The sequence below is a fragment of the Taudactylus pleione genome, unplaced genomic scaffold (genome assembly GCF_031769625.1).
Source record: "Taudactylus pleione unplaced genomic scaffold, aTauple2 ptg000016l, whole genome shotgun sequence".
In the NCBI taxonomy this organism is placed as follows: Eukaryota; Metazoa; Chordata; class Amphibia; order Anura; family Myobatrachidae; genus Taudactylus; species Taudactylus pleione.
Window position 1 is genome coordinate 16,177,510 of NW_028284418.1, and position 18,816 is coordinate 16,196,325.

At 33.0% G+C, this 18,816-nt stretch overlaps 3 non-coding genes across 3 annotated transcripts; all 3 read right to left on the reverse strand.

Moving 5' to 3' along the window:
* Window positions 1-491: 491 nt before the first annotated feature.
* TRNAL-AAG (transfer RNA leucine (anticodon AAG)) lies at window positions 492-573 on the reverse strand. Its single transcript has one exon. It is a non-coding gene; the product is annotated as a tRNA-Leu (tRNA).
* A 5,609-nt stretch (window positions 574-6,182) lies between these two features.
* On the reverse strand, window positions 6,183-6,264 carry TRNAL-AAG (transfer RNA leucine (anticodon AAG)). Its single transcript has one exon. It is a non-coding gene; the product is annotated as a tRNA-Leu (tRNA).
* Window positions 6,265-16,143: 9,879 nt separating this feature from the next.
* TRNAL-AAG (transfer RNA leucine (anticodon AAG)) lies at window positions 16,144-16,225 on the reverse strand. The gene has a single exon. It is a non-coding gene; the product is annotated as a tRNA-Leu (tRNA).
* Between the last annotated feature and the right edge of the window lie 2,591 nt (window positions 16,226-18,816).

Sequence of the window (18,816 nt, forward strand, 5' to 3'; positions counted from 1 at the left end):
TAAAATGCAAAAGAAGCCAGGTACATTTAACAAGTAATGATTATATTTGACTTCAAATTTCCTTCAATTAGCGCAACTGATGTATCCAAACAACTTTGAAGTATTATTCAAATGCCTAAAATAGACAGCTGTGAGATTAAAATCCAGAGTGATAGAAAAGTTAGAGAAATCGGAATATAAATCCATCAATTTATACCAATGAGTCACGTTGCCAACATTTCCATCTCTAATTGTATGATAAGACAACTCAGTAATTAAATATTAGTTATGATATTACTTCTAATTACTTCATGCCAACTTAATTTTGGCTCATCTTCACTGTTAGCAGATAACATTTTTAAAACATTTGGGACGTCTCTTGTAACAATGATGAACTGTTGAGTAGCTAGAGGAATCTTTCACCAACAAATTTCAGCTGGGTAATATCCTATCTAATGGAAAAAAGAATCACTTTGACATCAATAACTGGCCTACTCTTTGTATAATAAATATGGCAGCAGAGGGATTTGAACCCACGCCTCCGAAGAGACTGGAGCCTTAATCCAGCGCCTTAGACCACTCGGCCATGCTACCACATGTGCATATCATTAGGATAGCTCACAGATCTAGAACATCAAAATTAAAGGGTTTTTTGTATTAAAGTATTAATTGAAAAGATGTCAGCAAAGGTTAAAAGAAAGTTCATTATTAAACATAAAATCTATGAGAAATTCATATTTTTTATTGAATTGCATTTTGTTTATTTTCATTAAAATAACAAAAGAAATTGAGATGCATGAAGTAGTAAAATATTCGTTCTGATAGGGCACATAATTAATTCATGCAAAATTAAAATTTGAATATCTTTACTGTTAGCAGATATCATTATTTTAAAGGTTTGAGAAGACTGTTGCAACTATGATGAACGGTTTAGAACTCGGTGACTAATGCAGGATACTATCACCATCCTTTTTCAGTTGGTTAATATCTGATCAATCATGAATTGATGATAAATTGTTTTGAACTACTGCATGTGACAGCTTAAGGTGTGCTTCCACCAACCAAATGTAGCTTCTTTCATACCTTATATACTTTAGGAAACCACTTTGATATAAGTCACTGGATCTTCTCCTTTTCAGTTGGTTAATATCTGATCAATCATCAGTTGATGATAAATTGTTTTAAACTACTGCATGTGACAGCTTAAGGTGTGCTTTCACCAACCAAATTTAGCTTCTTTTATACCTTATCTACTTTAGGAAACCACTTTGGTATATATCACTGGATCTTCTCCTTGGTGAATAAATATGGCAGCAGTGGGATTTGATTCCAGTGGCTTGAATAGCTCTGTCATCCTACAACCTGCTGTACACTTTAAAATATTTTAGCTCTCATATCTGGAATGTCATTCAAAACTTTACCCAAAGTCAGGAAAAGCTGAGATAAAATGCAAAAGAAGCCAGGTACATTTAACAAGTAATGATTATATTTGACTTCAAATTTCCTTCATTTAGCGCAACTGATGTATCCAAACAACTTTGAAGTATTATTCAAATGCCTAAAATAGACAGCTGTGAGATTAAAATCCAGAGTGATAGAAAAGTTAGAGAAATCGGAATATAAATCCATCAATTTATACCAATGAGTCACGTTGCCAACATTTCCATCTCTAATTGTATGATAAGACAACTCAGTAATTAAATATTAGTTATGATATTACTTCTAATTACTTCATGCCAACTTAATTTTGGCTCATCTTGACTGTTAGCAGATAACATTTTTAAAACATTTGGGAAGTCTCTTGTAACAATGATGAACTGTTGAGTAGCTAGAGGAATCTTCCACCAACAAATTTCAGCTGGGTAATATCCTATCTAATGGAAAAAAAGAATCACTTTGACATCAATAACTGGCCTACTCTTTGTATAATAAATATGGCAGCAGAGGGATTTGAACCCACGCCTCCGAAGAGACTGGAGCCTTAATCCAGCGCCTTAGACCACTCAACCATGCTACCACATGTGCATATTATTAGGATAGCTCACAGATCTAGAACATCAAAATTAAAGGGTTTTTTGTTTTAAAGTATTAATTGAAAAGATGTCAGCAAAGGTTAAAAGAAAGTTCATTATTAAACATAAAATCGATGAGAAATTCATATTTTTTATTGAATTGCATTTTGTTTATTTTCATTGAAATAACAAAAGAAATTGAGATGCATGAAGTAGTAAAATATTAGTTCTGATAGGGCACATAATTAATTCATGGAAAAATTAAAATTTGAATATCTTTACTGTTAGCAGATATCATTATTTTAAAGGTTTGAGAAGACTGTTGCAACTATGATGAACGGTTTAGAACTCGGTGACTAATGCAGGATACTATCACCATCCTTTTTCAGTTGGTTAATATCTGATCAATCATGAATTGATGATAAATTGTTTTGAACTACTGCATGTGACAGCTTAAGGTGTGCTTCCACCAACCAAATGTAGCTTCTTTCATACCTTATATACTTTAGGAAACCACTTTGATATAAGTCACTGGATCTTCTCCTTTTCAGTTGGTTAATATCTGATCAATCATCAGTTGATGATAAATTGTTTTAAACTACTGCATGTGACAGCTTAAGGTGTGCTTCCACCAACCAAATTTAGCTTCTTTTATACCTTATCTACTTTAGGAAACCACTTTGGTATATATCACTGGATCTTCTCCTTGGAGAATAAATATGGCAGCAGTGGGATTTGATTCCAGTGGCTAGAATAGCTCTGTCATCCTACAACCTGCTGTACACTTTAAAATATTTTAGCTCTCATATCTGGAATTTCATTCAAAACTTTACCCAAAGTCAGGAAAAGCTGAGATAAAATGCAAAAGAAGCCAGGTACATTAAACAAGTAATGATTATATTTGACTTAAAATTTCCTTCATTTAGCGCAACTGATGTATCCAAACAACTTTGAAGTATTATTCAAATGCCTAAAATAGACAGCTGTGAGATTAAAATCCAGAGTGATAGAAAAGTTAGAGAAATCGGAATATAAATCCATCAATTTATACCAATGAGTCACGTTGCCAACATTTCCATCTCTAATTGTATGATAAGACAACTCAGTAATTAAATATTAGTTATGATATTACTTCTAATTACTTCATGCCAACTTAATTTTGGCTCATCTTGACTGTTAGCAGATAACATTTTTAAAACATTTGGGAAGTCTCTTGTAACAATGATGAACTGTTGAGTAGCTAGAGGAATCTTCCAACAACAAATTTCAGCAGGGTAATATCCTTTCTAATGGAAAAAAAGAATCAGTTTGACATCAATAACTGGCCTACTCTTTGTATAATAAATATGGCAGCAGTGGGATTTGAACCCACTCCTCCGAAGAGACTGGAGCCTTAATCCAGCGCTTTAGACCGTTCGGCCATGCTACCACATGTGCTTACATTAGGATAGCTCACAGATCTAGAACATCAAAATTAAAGGTTTTTGTGTTTTAAAGTATTAATTGAAAAGATGTCAGCAAAGGTTAAAAGAAAGTTCATTATTAAACATAAAATCGATGAGAAATTCATATTTTTTATTGAATTGCATTTTGTTTATTTTCATTGAAATAACAAAAGAAATTGAGATGCATGAAGTAGTAAAATATTAGTTCTGATTGGGCACATAATTACTTCATGCAAAATTAAAATTTGAATATCTTTACTGTTAGCAGATATCATTATTTTAAAGGTTTGAGAAGACTGTTGCAACTATGATGAACTGTTTAGAACTCGGTGACTAATGCAGGATACTATCACCATCCTTTTTCAGTTGGTTAATATCTGATCAATCATGAATTGATGATAAATTGTTTTGAACTACTGCATGTGACAGCTTAAGGTGTGCTTCCACCAACCAAATGTAGCTTCTTTCATACCTTATATACTTTATGAAACCACTTTGATATAAGTCACTGGATCTTCTCCTTTTCAGTTGGTTAATATCTGATCAATCATCAGTTGATGATAAATTGTTTTAAAGTACTGCATGTGACAGCTTAAGGTGTGCTTTCACCAACCAAATTTAGCTTCTTTTATACCTTATCTACTTTAGGAAACCACTTTGGTATATATCACTGGATCTTCTCCTTGGAGAATAAATATGGCAGCAGTGGGATTTGATTCCAGTGGCTTGAATAGCTCTGTCATCCTACAACCTGCTGTACACTTTAAAATATTTTAGCTCTCATATCTGGAATGTCATTCAAAACTTTACCCAAAGTCAGGAAAAGCTGAGATAAAATGCAAAAGAAGCCAGGTACATTTAACAAGTAATGATTATATTTGACTTCAAATATCCTTCATTTAGCGCAACTGATGTATCCAAACAACTTTGAAGTATTATTCAAATGCCTAAAATAGACAGCTGTGAGATTAAAATCCAGAGTGATAGGAAAGTTAGAGAAATCGGAATATAAATCCATCAATTTATACCAATGAGTCACGTTGCCAACATTTCCATCTCTAATTGTATGATAAGACAACTCAGTAATTAAATATTAGTTATGATATTACTTCTAATTACTTCATGCCAACTTAATTTTGGCTCATCTTGACTGTTAGCAGATAACATTTTTAAAACATTTGTGAAGTCTCTTGTAACAATGATGAACAGTTGAGTAGCTAGAGGAATCTTCCACCAACAAATTTCAGCTGCGTAATATCCTTTCTAATGGAAAAAAAGAATCAGTTTGACATCAATAACTGGCCTACTCTTTGTATAATAAATATGGCAGCAGAGAGATTTGAACCCACGCCTCCGAAGAGACTGGAGCCTTAATCCAGCGTCTTAGACCGCTCGGCCATGCTACCACATGTGCATATCATTAGGATAGCTCACAGATCTAGAACATCAAAATTAAAGGGTTTTTTGTTTTAAAGTATTAATTGAAAAGATGTCAGCAAAGGTTAAAAGAAAGTTCATTATTAAACATAAAATCGATGAGAAATTCATATTTTTTATTGAATTGCATTTTGTTTATTTTCATTGAAATAACAAAAGAAATTGAGATGCATGAAGTAGTAAAATATTAGTTCTGATAGGGCACATAATTAATTCATGCAAAATTAAAATTTGAATATCTTTACTGTTAGCAGATATCATTATTTTAAAGGTTTGAGAAGACTGTTGCAACTATGATGAACGGTTTAGAACTCGGTGACTAATGCAGGATACTATCACCATCCTTTTTCAGTTGGTTAATATCTGATCAATCATGAATTGATGATAAATTGTTTTGAACTACTGCATGTGACAGCTTAAGGTGTGCTTCCACCAACCAAATGTAGCTTCTTTTATACCTTATCTACTTTAGGAAACCACTTTGATATAAGTCACTGGATCTTCTCCTTTTCAGTTGGTTAATATCTGATCAATCATCAGTTGATGATAAATTGTTTTAAACTACTGCATGTGACAGCTTAAAGTGTGCTTCCACCAACCAAATTTAGCTTCTTTTATACCTTATCTACTTTAGGAAACCACTTTGATATATATCACTGGATCTTCTCCTTGGAGAATAAATATGGCAGCAGAGGGATTTGATTCCAACGGCTTGAATAGCTCTGTCATCCTACAACCTGCTGTACACTTTAAAATATTTTAGCTCTCATATCTGGAATGTCATTCAAAACTTTACCCAAAGTCAGGAAAAGCTGAGATAAAATGCAAAAGAAGCCAGGTACATTTAACAAGTAATGATTATATTTGACTTCAAATTTCCTTCAATTAGCGCAACTGATGTATCCAAACAACTTTGAAGTATTATTCAAATGCCTAAAATAGACAGCTGTGAGATTAAAATCCAGAGTGATAGAAAAGTTAGAGAAATCGGAATATAAATCCATCAATTTATACCAATGAGTCACGTTGCCAACATTTCCATCTCTAATTGTATGATAAGACAACTCAGTAATTAAATATTAGTTATGATATTACTTCTAATTACTTCATGCCAACTTAATTTTGGCTCATCTTGACTGTTAGCAGATAACATTTTTAAAACATTTGGGAAGTCTCTTGTAACAATGATGAACTGTTGAGTAGCTAGAGGAATCTTTCACCAACAAATTTCAGCTGGGTAATATCCTATCTAATGGAAAAAAGAATCACTTTGACATCAATAACTGGCCTACTCTTTGTATAATAAATATGGCAGCAGAGGGATTTGAACCCACGCCTCCGAAGAGACTGGAGCCTTAATCCAGCGCCTTAGACCACTCGGCCATGCTACCACATGTGCATATCATTAGGATAGCTCACAGATCTAGAACATCAAAATTAAAGGGTTTTTTGTATTAAAGTATTAATTGAAAAGATGTCAGCAAAGGTTAAAAGAAAGTTCATTATTAAACATAAAATCTATGAGAAATTCATATTTTTTATTGAATTGCATTTTGTTTATTTTCATTAAAATAACAAAAGAAATTGAGATGCATGAAGTAGTAAAATATTCGTTCTGATAGGGCACATAATTAATTCATGCAAAATTAAAATTTGAATATCTTTACTGTTAGCAGATATCATTATTTTAAAGGTTTGAGAAGACTGTTGCAACTATGATGAACGGTTTAGAACTCGGTGACTAATGCAGGATACTATCACCATCCTTTTTCAGTTGGTTAATATCTGATCAATCATGAATTGATGATAAATTGTTTTGAACTACTGCATGTGACAGCTTAAGGTGTGCTTCCACCAACCAAATGTAGCTTCTTTCATACCTTATATACTTTAGGAAACCACTTTGATATAAGTCACTGGATCTTCTCCTTTTCAGTTGGTTAATATCTGATCAATCATCAGTTGATGATAAATTGTTTTAAACTACTGCATGTGACAGCTTAAGGTGTGCTTTCACCAACCAAATTTAGCTTCTTTTATACCTTATCTACTTTAGGAAACCACTTTGGTATATATCACTGGATCTTCTCCTTGGTGAATAAATATGGCAGCAGTGGGATTTGATTCCAGTGGCTTGAATAGCTCTGTCATCCTACAACCTGCTGTACACTTTAAAATATTTTAGCTCTCATATCTGGAATGTGATTCAAAACTTTACCCAAAGTCAGGAAAAGCTGAGATAAAATGCAAAAGAAGCCAGGTACATTTAACAAGTAATGATTATATTTGACTTCAAATATCCTTCATTTAGCGCAACTGATGTATCCAAACAACTTTGAAGTATTATTCAAATGCCTAAAATAGACAGCTGTGAGATTAAAATCCAGAGTGATAGGAAAGTTAGAGAAATCGGAATATAAATCCATCAATTTATACCAATGAGTCACGTTGCCAACATTTCCATCTCTAATTGTATGATAAGACAACTCAGTAATTAAATATTAGTTATGATATTACTTCTAATTACTTCATGCCAACTTAATTTTGGCTCATCTTGACTGTTAGCAGATAACATTTTTAAAACATTTGGGAAGTCTCTTGTAACAATGATGAACTGTTGAGTAGCTAGAGGAATCTTCCACCAACAAATTTCAGCTGGGTAATATCCTTTCTAATGGAAAAAAAGAATCAGTTTGACATCAATAACTGGCCTACTCTTTGTATAATAAATATGGCAGCAGAGGGATTTGAACCCATGCCTCCGAAGAGTCTGGAGCCTTAATCCAGCGCCTTAGACCGCTCGGCCATGCTACCACATGTGCTTATCATTAGGATAGCTCACAGATCTAGAACATCAAAATGAAAGGTTTTTTTGTTTTAAAGTATTAATTGAAAAGATGTCAGCAAAGGTTAAAAGAAAGATCATTATTAAACATAAAATCGATGAGAAATTCATATTTTTTATTGAATTGCATTTTGTTTATTTTCATTGAAATAACAAAAGAAATTGAGATGCATGAAGTAGTAAAATATTAGTTCTGATTGGGCACATAATTACTTCATGCAAAATTAAAATTTGAATATCTTTACTGTTAGCAGATATCATTATTTTAAAGGTTTGAGAAGACTGTTGCAACTATGATGAACTGTTTAGAACTCGGTGACTAATGCAGGATACTATCACCATCCTTTTTCAGTTGGTTAATATCTGATCAATCATGAATTGATGATAAATTGTTTTGAACTACTGCATGTGACAGCTTAAGGTGTGCTTCCACCAACCAAATGTAGCTTCTTTCATACCTTATATACTTTAGGAAACCACTTTGATATAAGTCACTGGATCTTCTCCTTTTCAGTTGGTTAATATCTGATCAATCATCAGTTGATGATAAATTGTTTTAAACTACTGCATGTGACAGCTTAAGGTGTGCTTCCACCAACCAAATTTAGCTTCTTTTATACCTTATCTACTTTAGGAAACCACTTTGGTATATATCACTGGATCTTCTCCTTGGAGAATAAATATGGCAGCAGTGGGATTTGATTCCAGTGGCTTGAATAGCTCTGTCATCCTACAACCTGCTGTACACTTTAAAATATTTTAGCTCTCATATCTGGAATGTCATTCAAAACTTTACCCAAAGTCAGGAAAAGCTGAGATAAAATGCAAAAGAAGCCAGGTACATTTAACAAGTAATGATTATACTTGACTTCAAATTTCCTTCATTTAGCGCAACTGATGAATCCAAACAACTTTGAAGTATTATTCAAATGCCTAAAATAGACAGCTGTGAGATTAAAATCCAGAGTGATAGGAAAGTTAGAGAAATCGGAATATAAATCCATCAATTTATACCAATGAGTCACGTTGCCAACATTTCCATCTCTAATTGTATGATAAGACAACTCAGTAATTAAATATTAGTTATGATATTACTTCTAATTACTTCATGCCAACTTAATTTTGGCTCATCTTGACTGTTAGCAGATAACATTTTTAAAACATTTGGGAAGTCTCTTGTAACAATGATGAACTGTTGAGTAGCTAGAGGAATCTTCCACCAACAAATTTCAGCTGGGTAATATCCTTTCTAATGGAAAAAAAGAATCAGTTTGACATCAATAACTGGCCTACTCTTTGTATAATAAATATGGCAGCAGAGGGATTTGAACCCATGCCTCCGAAGAGTCTGGAGCCTTAATCCAGCGCCTTAGACCGCTCGGCCATGCTACCACATGTGCTTATCATTAGGATAGCTCACAGATCTAGAACATCAAAATGAAAGGTTTTTTTGTTTTAAAGTATTAATTGAAAAGATGTCAGCAAAGGTTAAAAGAAAGATCATTATTAAACATAAAATCGATGAGAAATTCATATTTTTTATTGAATTGCATTTTGTTTATTTTCATTGAAATAACAAAAGAAATTGAGATGCATGAAGTAGTAAAATATTAGTTCTGATTGGGCACATAATTACTTCATGCAAAATTAAAATTTGAATATCTTTACTGTTAGCAGATATCATTATTTTAAAGGTTTGAGAAGACTGTTGCAACTATGATGAACTGTTTAGAACTCGGTGACTAATGCAGGATACTATCACCATCCTTTTTCAGTTGGTTAATATCTGATCAATCATGAATTGATGATAAATTGTTTTGAACTACTGCATGTGACAGCTTAAGGTGTGCTTCCACCAACCAAATGTAGCTTCTTTCATACCTTATATACTTTAGGAAACCACTTTGATATAAGTCACTGGATCTTCTCCTTTTCAGTTGGTTAATATCTGATCAATCATCAGTTGATGATAAATTGTTTTAAACTACTGCATGTGACAGCTTAAGGTGTGCTTCCACCAACCAAATTTAGCTTCTTTTATACCTTATCTACTTTAGGAAACCACTTTGGTATATATCACTGGATCTTCTCCTTGGAGAATAAATATGGCAGCAGTGGGATTTGATTCCAGTGGCTTGAATAGCTCTGTCATCCTACAACCTGCTGTACACTTTAAAATATTTTAGCTCTCATATCTGGAATGTCATTCAAAACTTTACCCAAAGTCAGGAAAAGCTGAGATAAAATGCAAAAGAAGCCAGGTACATTTAACAAGTAATGATTATACTTGACTTCAAATTTCCTTCATTTAGCGCAACTGATGAATCCAAACAACTTTGAAGTATTATTCAAATGCCTAAAATAGACAGCTGTGAGATTAAAATCCAGAGTGATAGGAAAGTTAGAGAAATCGGAATATAAATCCATCAATTTATACCAATGAGTCACGTTGCCAACATTTCCATCTCTAATTGTATGATAAGACAACTCAGTAATTAAATATTAGTTATGATATTGCTTCTAATTACTTCATGCCAACTTAATTTTGACTCATCTTGACTGTTAGCAAATAACATTTTTAAAACATTTGTGAAGTCTCTTGTAACAATGATGAACAGTTGAGTAGCTAGAGGAATCTTCCACCAACAAATTTCAGCTGCGTAATATCCTTTCTAATGGAAAAAAAGAATCAGTTTGACATCAATAACTGGCCTACTCTTTGTATAATAAATATGGCAGCAGAGGGATTTGAACCCATGCCTCCGAAGAGTCTGGAGCCTTAATCCAGCGCCTTAGACCGCTCGGCCATGCTACCACATGTGCTTATCATTAGGATAGCTCACAGATCTAGAACATCAAAATGAAAGGTTTTTTTGTTTTAAAGTATTAATTGAAAAGATGTCAGCAAAGGTTAAAAGAAAGTTCATTATTAAACATAAAATCGATGAGAAATTCATATTTTATATTGAATTGCATTTTGTTTATTTTCATTGAAATAACAAAAGAAATTGAGATGCATGAAGTAGTAAAATATTAGTTCTGATTGGGCACATAATTACTTCATGCAAAATTAAAATTTGAATATCTTTACTGTTAGCAGATATCATTATTTTAAAGGTTTGAGAAGACTGTTGCAACTATGATGAACTGTTTAGAACTCGGTGACTAATGCAGGATACTATCACCATCCTTTTTCAGTTGGTTAATATCTGATCAATCATGAATTGATGATAAATTGTTTTGAACTACTGCATGTGACAGCTTAAGGTGTGCTTCCACCAACCAAATGTAGCTTCTTTCATACCTTATATACTTTAGGAAACCACTTTGATATAAGTCACTGGATCTTCTCCTTTTCAGTTGGTTAATATCTGATCAATCATCAGTTGATGATAAATTGTTTTAAACTACTGCATGTGACAGCTTAAGGTGTGCTTCCACCAACCAAATTTAGCTTCTTTTATACCTTATCTACTTTAGGAAACCACTTTGGTATATATCACTGGATCTTCTCCTTGGAGAATAAATATGGCAGCAGTGGGATTTGATTCCAGTGGCTTGAATAGCTCTGTCATCCTACAACCTGCTGTACACTTTAAAATATTTTAGCTCTCATATCTGGAATGTCATTCAAAACTTTACCCAAAGTCAGGAAAAGCTGAGATAAAATGCAAAAGAAGCCAGGTACATTTAACAAGTAATGATTATACTTGACTTCAAATTTCCTTCATTTAGCGCAACTGATGAATCCAAACAACTTTGAAGTATTATTCAAATGCCTAAAATAGACAGCTGTGAGATTAAAATCCAGAGTGATAGGAAAGTTAGAGAAATCGGAATATAAATCCATCAATTTATACCAATGAGTCACGTTGCCAACATTTCCATCTCTAATTGTATGATAAGACAACTCAGTAATTAAATATTAGTTATGATATTGCTTCTAATTACTTCATGCCAACTTAATTTTGACTCATCTTGACTGTTAGCAAATAACATTTTTAAAACATTTGTGAAGTCTCTTGTAACAATGATGAACAGTTGAGTAGCTAGAGGAATCTTCCACCAACAAATTTCAGCTGCGTAATATCCTTTCTAATGGAAAAAAAGAATCAGTTTGACATCAATAACTGGCCTACTCTTTGTATAATAAATATGGCAGCAGAGGGATTTGAACCCATGCCTCCGAAGAGTCTGGAGCCTTAATCCAGCGCCTTAGACCGCTCGGCCATGCTACCACATGTGCTTATCATTAGGATAGCTCACAGATCTAGAACATCAAAATGAAAGGTTTTTTTGTTTTAAAGTATTAATTGAAAAGATGTCAGCAAAGGTTAAAAGAAAGTTCATTATTAAACATAAAATCGATGAGAAATTCATATTTTATATTGAATTGCATTTTGTTTATTTTCATTGAAATAACAAAAGAAATTGAGATGCATGAAGTAGTAAAATATTAGTTCTGATTGGGCACATAATTACTTCATGCAAAATTAAAATTTGAATATCTTTACTGTTAGCAGATATCATTATTTTAAAGGTTTGAGAAGACTGTTGCAACTATGATGTACTGTTTAGAACTCGGTGACTAATGCAGGATACTATCACCATCCTTTTTCAGTTGGTTAATATCTGATCAATCATGAATTGATGATAAATTGTTTTGAACTACTGCATGTGACAGCTTAAGGTGTGCTTCCACCAACCAAATGTAGCTTCTTTCATACCTTATATACTTTATGAAACCACTTTGATATAAGTCACTGGATCTTCTCCTTTTCAGTTGGTTAATATCTGATCAATCATCAGTTGATGATAAATTGTTTTAAAGTACTGCATGTGACAGCTTAAGGTGTGCTTTCACCAACCAAATTTAGCTTCTTTTATACCTTATCTACTTTAGGAAACCACTTTGGTATATATCCCTATATCTTCTCCTTGGTGAATAAATATGGCAGCAGTGGGATTTGATTCCAGTGGCTTGAATAGCTCAGTCATCCTACAACCTGCTGTACACTTTAAAATATTTTAGCTCTCATATCTGGAATGTGATTCAAAACTTTACCCAAAGTCAGGAAAAGCTGAGATAAAATGCAAAAGAAGCCAGGTACATTTAACAAGTAATGATTATACTTGACTTCAAATTTCCTTCATTTAGCGCAACTGATGAATCCAAACAACTTTGAAGTATTATTCAAATGCCTAAAATAGACAGCTGTGAGATTAAAATCCAGAGTGATAGGAAAGTTAGAGAAATCGGAATATAAATCCATCAATTTATACCAATGAGTCACGTTGCCAACATTTCCATCTCTAATTGTATGATAAGACAACTCAGTAATTAAATATTAGTTATGATATTGCTTCTAATTACTTCATGCCAACTTAATTTTGATTCATCTTGACTGTTAGCAAATAACATTTTTAAAACATTTGTGAAGTCTCTTGTAACAATGATGAACAGTTGAGTAGCTAGAGGAATCTTCCACCAACAAATTTCAGCTGCGTAATATCCTTTCTAATGGAAAAAAAGAATCAGTTTGACATCAATAACTGGCCTACTCTTTGTATAATAAATATGGCAGCAGAGGGATTTGAACCCATGCCTCCGAAGAGTCTGGAGCCTTAATCCAGCGCCTTAGACCGCTCGGCCATGCTACCACATGTGCTTATCATTAGGATAGCTCACAGATCTAGAACATCAAAATGAAAGGTTTTTTTGTTTTAAAGTATTAATTGAAAAGATGTCAGCAAAGGTTAAAAGAAAGTTCATTATTAAACATAAAATCGATGAGAAATTCATATTTTTTATTGAATTGCATTTTGTTTATTTTCATTGAAATAACAAAAGAAATTGAGATGCATGAAGTAGTAAAATATTAGTTCTGATTGGGCACATAATTACTTCATGCAAAATTAAAATTTGAATATCTTTACTGTTAGCAGATATCATTATTTTAAAGGTTTGAGAAGACTGTTGCAACTATGATGTACTGTTTAGAACTCGGTGACTAATGCAGGATACTATCACCATCCTTTTTCAGTTGGTTAATATCTGATCAATCATGAATTGATGATAAATTGTTTTGAACTACTGCATGTGACAGCTTAAGGTGTGCTTCCACCAACCAAATGTAGCTTCTTTCATACCTTATATACTTTATGAAACCACTTTGATATAAGTCACTGGATCTTCTCCTTTTCAGTTGGTTAATATCTGATCAATCATCAGTTGATGATAAATTGTTTTAAAGTACTGCATGTGACAGCTTAAGGTGTGCTTTCACCAACCAAATTTAGCTTCTTTTATACCTTATCTACTTTAGGAAACCACTTTGGTATATATCCCTATATCTTCTCCTTGGTGAATAAATATGGCAGCAGTGGGATTTGATTCCAGTGGCTTGAATAGCTCAGTCATCCTACAACCTGCTGTACACTTTAAAATATTTTAGCTCTCATATCTGGAATGTGATTCAAAACTTTACCCAAAGTCAGGAAAAGCTGAGATAAAATGCAAAAGAAGCCAGGTACATTTAACAAGTAATGATTATATTTGACTTCAAATATCCTTCATTTAGCGCAACTGATGTATCCAAACAACTTTGAAGTATTATTCAAATGCCTAAAATAGACAGCTGTGAGATTAAAATCCAGAGTGATAGGAAAGTTAGAGAAATCGGAATATAAATCCATCAATTTATACCAATGAGTCACGTTGCCAACATTTCCATCTCTAATTTTATGATAAGACAACTCAGTAATTAAATATTAGTTATGATATTACTTCTAATTACTTCATGCCAACTTAATTTTGGCTCATCTTGACTGTTAGCAGATAACATTTTTAAAACATTTGGGAAGTCTCTTGTAACAATGATGAACTGTTGAGTAGCTAGAGGAATCTTCCACCAACAAATTTCAGCTGGGTAATATCCTTTCTAATGGAAAAAAAGAATCAGTTTGACATCAATAACTGGCCTACTCTTTGTATAATAAATATGGCAGCAGAGGGATTTGAACCCATGCCTCCGAAGAGTCTGGAGCCTTAATCCAGCGCCTTAGACCGCTCGGCCATGCTACCACATGTGCTTATCATTAGGATAGCTCACAGATCTAGAACATCAAAATTAAAGGTTTTTTTGTTTTAAAGTATTAATTGAAAAGATGTCAGCAAAGGTTAAAAGAAAGTTCATTATTAAACATAAAATCGATGAGAAATTCATATTTTTTATTGAATTGCATTTTGTTTATTTTCATTGAAATAACAAAAGAAATTGAGATGCATGAAGTAGTAAAATATTAGTTCTGATTGGGCACATAATTACTTCATGCAAAATTAAAATTTGAATATCTTTACTGTTAGCAGATATCATTATTTTAAAGGTTTGAGAAGACTGTTGCCACTATGATGAACTGTTTAGAACTCGGTGACTAATGCAGGATACTATCACCATCCTTTTTCAGTTGGTTAATATCTGATCAATCATGAATTGATGATAAATTGTTTTGAACTACTGCATGTGACAGCTTAAGGTGTGCTTCCACCAACCAAATGTAGCTTCTTTCATACCTTATATACTTTATGAAACCACTTTGATATAAGTCACTGGATCTTCTCCTTTTCAGTTGGTTAATATCTGATCAATCATCAGTTGATGATAAATTGTTTTAAAGTACTGCATGTGACAGCTTAAGGTGTGCTTTCACCAACCAAATTTAGCTTCTTTTATACCTTATCTACTTTAGGAAACCACTTTGGTATATATCACTGGATCTTCTCCTTGGTGAATAAATATGGCAGCAGTGGGATTTGATTCCAGTGGCTTGAATAGCTCAGTCATCCTACAACCTGCTGTACACTTTAAAATATTTTAGCTCTCATATCTGGAATGTGATTCAAAACTTTACCCAAAGTCAGGAAAAGCTGAGATAAAATGCAAAAGAAGCCAGGTACATTTAACAAGTAATGATTATATTTGACTTCAAATATCCTTCATTTAGCACAACTGATATATCCAAACAACTTTGAAGTATTATTCAAATGCCTAAAATAGACAGCTGTGAGATTAAAATCCAGAGTGATAGGAAAGTTAGAGAAATCGGAATATAAATCCATCAATTTATACCAATGAGTCACGTTGCCAACATTTCCATCTCTAATTGTATGATAAGACAACTCAGTAATTAAATATTAGTTATGATATTACTTCTAATTACTTCATGCCAACTTAATTTTGGCTCATCTTGACTGTTAGCAGATAACATTTTTAAAACATTTGTGAAGTCTCTTGTAACAATGATGAACAGTTGAGTAGCTAGAGGAATCTTCCACCAACAAATTTCAGCTGCGTAATATCCTTTCTAATGGAAAAAAAGAATCAGTTTGACATCAATAACTGGCCTACTCTTTGTATAATAAATATGGCAGCAGAGGGATTTGAACCCACACCTCCGAAGAGACTGGAGCCTTAATCCAGCGCCTTAGACCGCTCGGCCATGCTACCACATGTGCATATCATTAGGATAGCTCACAGATCTAGAAAATCAAAATTAAAGGGTTTTTTGTTTTAAAGTATTAATTGAAAAGATGTCAGCAAAGGTTAAAAGAAAGTTCATTATTAAACATAAAATCGATGAGAAATTCATATTTTTTATTGAATTGCATTTTGTTTATTTTCATTGAAATAACAAAAGAAATTGAGATGCATGAAGTAGTAAAATATTAGTTCTGATAGGGCACATAATTAATTCATGCAAAATTAAAATTTGAATATCTTTACTGTTAGCAGATATCATTATTTTAAAGGTTTGAGAAGACTGTTGCAACTATGATGAACGGTTTAGAACTCGGTGACTAATGCAGGATACTATCACCATCCTTTTTCAGTTGGTTAATATCTGATCAATCATGAATTGATGATAAATTGTTTTGAACTACTGCATGTGACAGCTTAAGGTGTGCTTCCACCAACCAAATGTATCTTCTTTTATACCTTATCTACTTTAGGAAACCACTTTGATATAAGTCACTGGATCTTCTCATTTTCAGTTGGTTAATATCTGATCAATCATCAGTTGATGATAAATTGTTTTAAACTACTGCATGTGACAGCTTAAGGTGTGCTTCCACCAACCAAATTTAGCTTCTTTTATACCTTATCTACTTTAGGAAACCACTTTGATATATATCACTGGATCTTCTCCTTGGAGAATAAATATGGCAGCAGTGGGATTTGATTCCAACGGCTTGAATAGTTCTGTCATCCTACAACCTGCTGTACACTTTAAAATATTTTAGCTCTCATATCTGGAATGTCATTCAAAACTTTACCCAAAGTAAGGAAAAGCTGAGATAAAATGCAAAAGAAGCCAGGTACATTTAACAAGTAATGATTATATTTGACTTCAGATTTCCTTCAATTAGCGCAACTGATGTATCCAAACAACTTTGAAGTATTATTCAAATGCCTAAAATAGACAGCTGTGAGATTTAAAAATTTGAATATCTTTACTGTTAGCAGATATCATTATTTTAAAGGTTTGAGAAGACTGTTGCAACTATGATGAACTGTTTAGAACTCGGTGACTAATGCAGGATACTATCACCATCCTTTTTCAGTTGGTTAATATCTGATCAATCATGAATTGATGATAAATTGTTTTGAACTACTGCATGTGACAGCTTAAGGTGTGCTTCCACCAACCAAATGTAGCTTCTTTCATACCTTATATACTTTAGGAAACCACTTTGATATAAGTCACTGGATCTTCTCCTTTTCAGTTGGTTAATATCTGATCAATCATCAGTTGATGATAAATTGTTTTAAACTACTGCATGTGACAGCTTAAGGTGTGCTTCCACCAACCAAATTTAGCTTCTTTTATACCTTATCTACTTTAGGAAACCACTTTGGTATATATCACTGGATCTTCTCCTTGGAGAATAAATATGGCAGCAGTGGGATTTGATTCCAGTGGCTTGAATAGCTCAGTCATCCTACAACCTGCTGTACACTTTAAAATATTTTAGCTCTCATATCTGGAATGTGATTCAAAACTTTACCCAAAGTCAGGAAAAGCTGAGATAAAATGCAAAAGAAGCCAGGTACATTTAACAAGTAATGATTATATTTGACTTCAAATATCCTTCATTTAGCGCAACTGATGTATCCAAACAACTTTGAAGTATTATTCAAATGCCTAAAATAGACAGCTGTGAGATTAAAATCCAGAGTGATAGGAAAGTTAGAGAAATCGGAATATAAATCCATCAATTTATACCAATGAGTCACGTTGCCAACATTTCCATCTCTAATTTTATGATAAGACAACTCAGTAATTAAATATTAGTTATGATATTACTTCTAATTACTTCATGCCAACTTAATTTTGGCTCATCTTGACTGTTAGCAGATAACATTTTTAAAACATTTGGGAAGTCTCTTGTAACAATGATGAACTGTTGAGTAGCTAGAGGAATCTTCCACCAACAAATTTCAGCTGGGTAATATCCTTTCTAATGGAAAAAAAGAATCAGTTTGACATCAATAACTGGCCTACTCTTTGTATAATAAATATGGCAGCAGAGGGATTTGAACCCATGCCTCCGAAGAGTCTGGAGCCTTAATCCAGCGCCTTAGACCGCTCGGCCATGCTACCACATGTGCTTATCATTAGGATAGCTCACAGATCTAGAACATCAAAATTAAAGGTTTTTTTGTTTTAAAGTATTAATTGAAAAGATGTCAGCAAAGGTTAAAAGAAAGTTCATTATTAAACATAAAATCGATGAGAAATTCATATTTTTTATTGAATTGCATTTTGTTTATTTTCATTGAAATAACAAAAGAAATTGAGATGCATGAAGTAGTAAAATATTAGTTCTGATTGGGCACATAATTACTTCATGCAAAATTAAAATTTGAATATCTTTACTGTTAGCAGATATCATTATTTTAAAGGTTTGAGAAGACTGTTGCCACTATGATGAACTGTTTAGAACTCGGTGACTAATGCAGGATACTATCACCATCCTTTTTCAGTTGGTTAATATCTGATCAATCATGAATTGATGATAAATTGTTTTGAACTACTG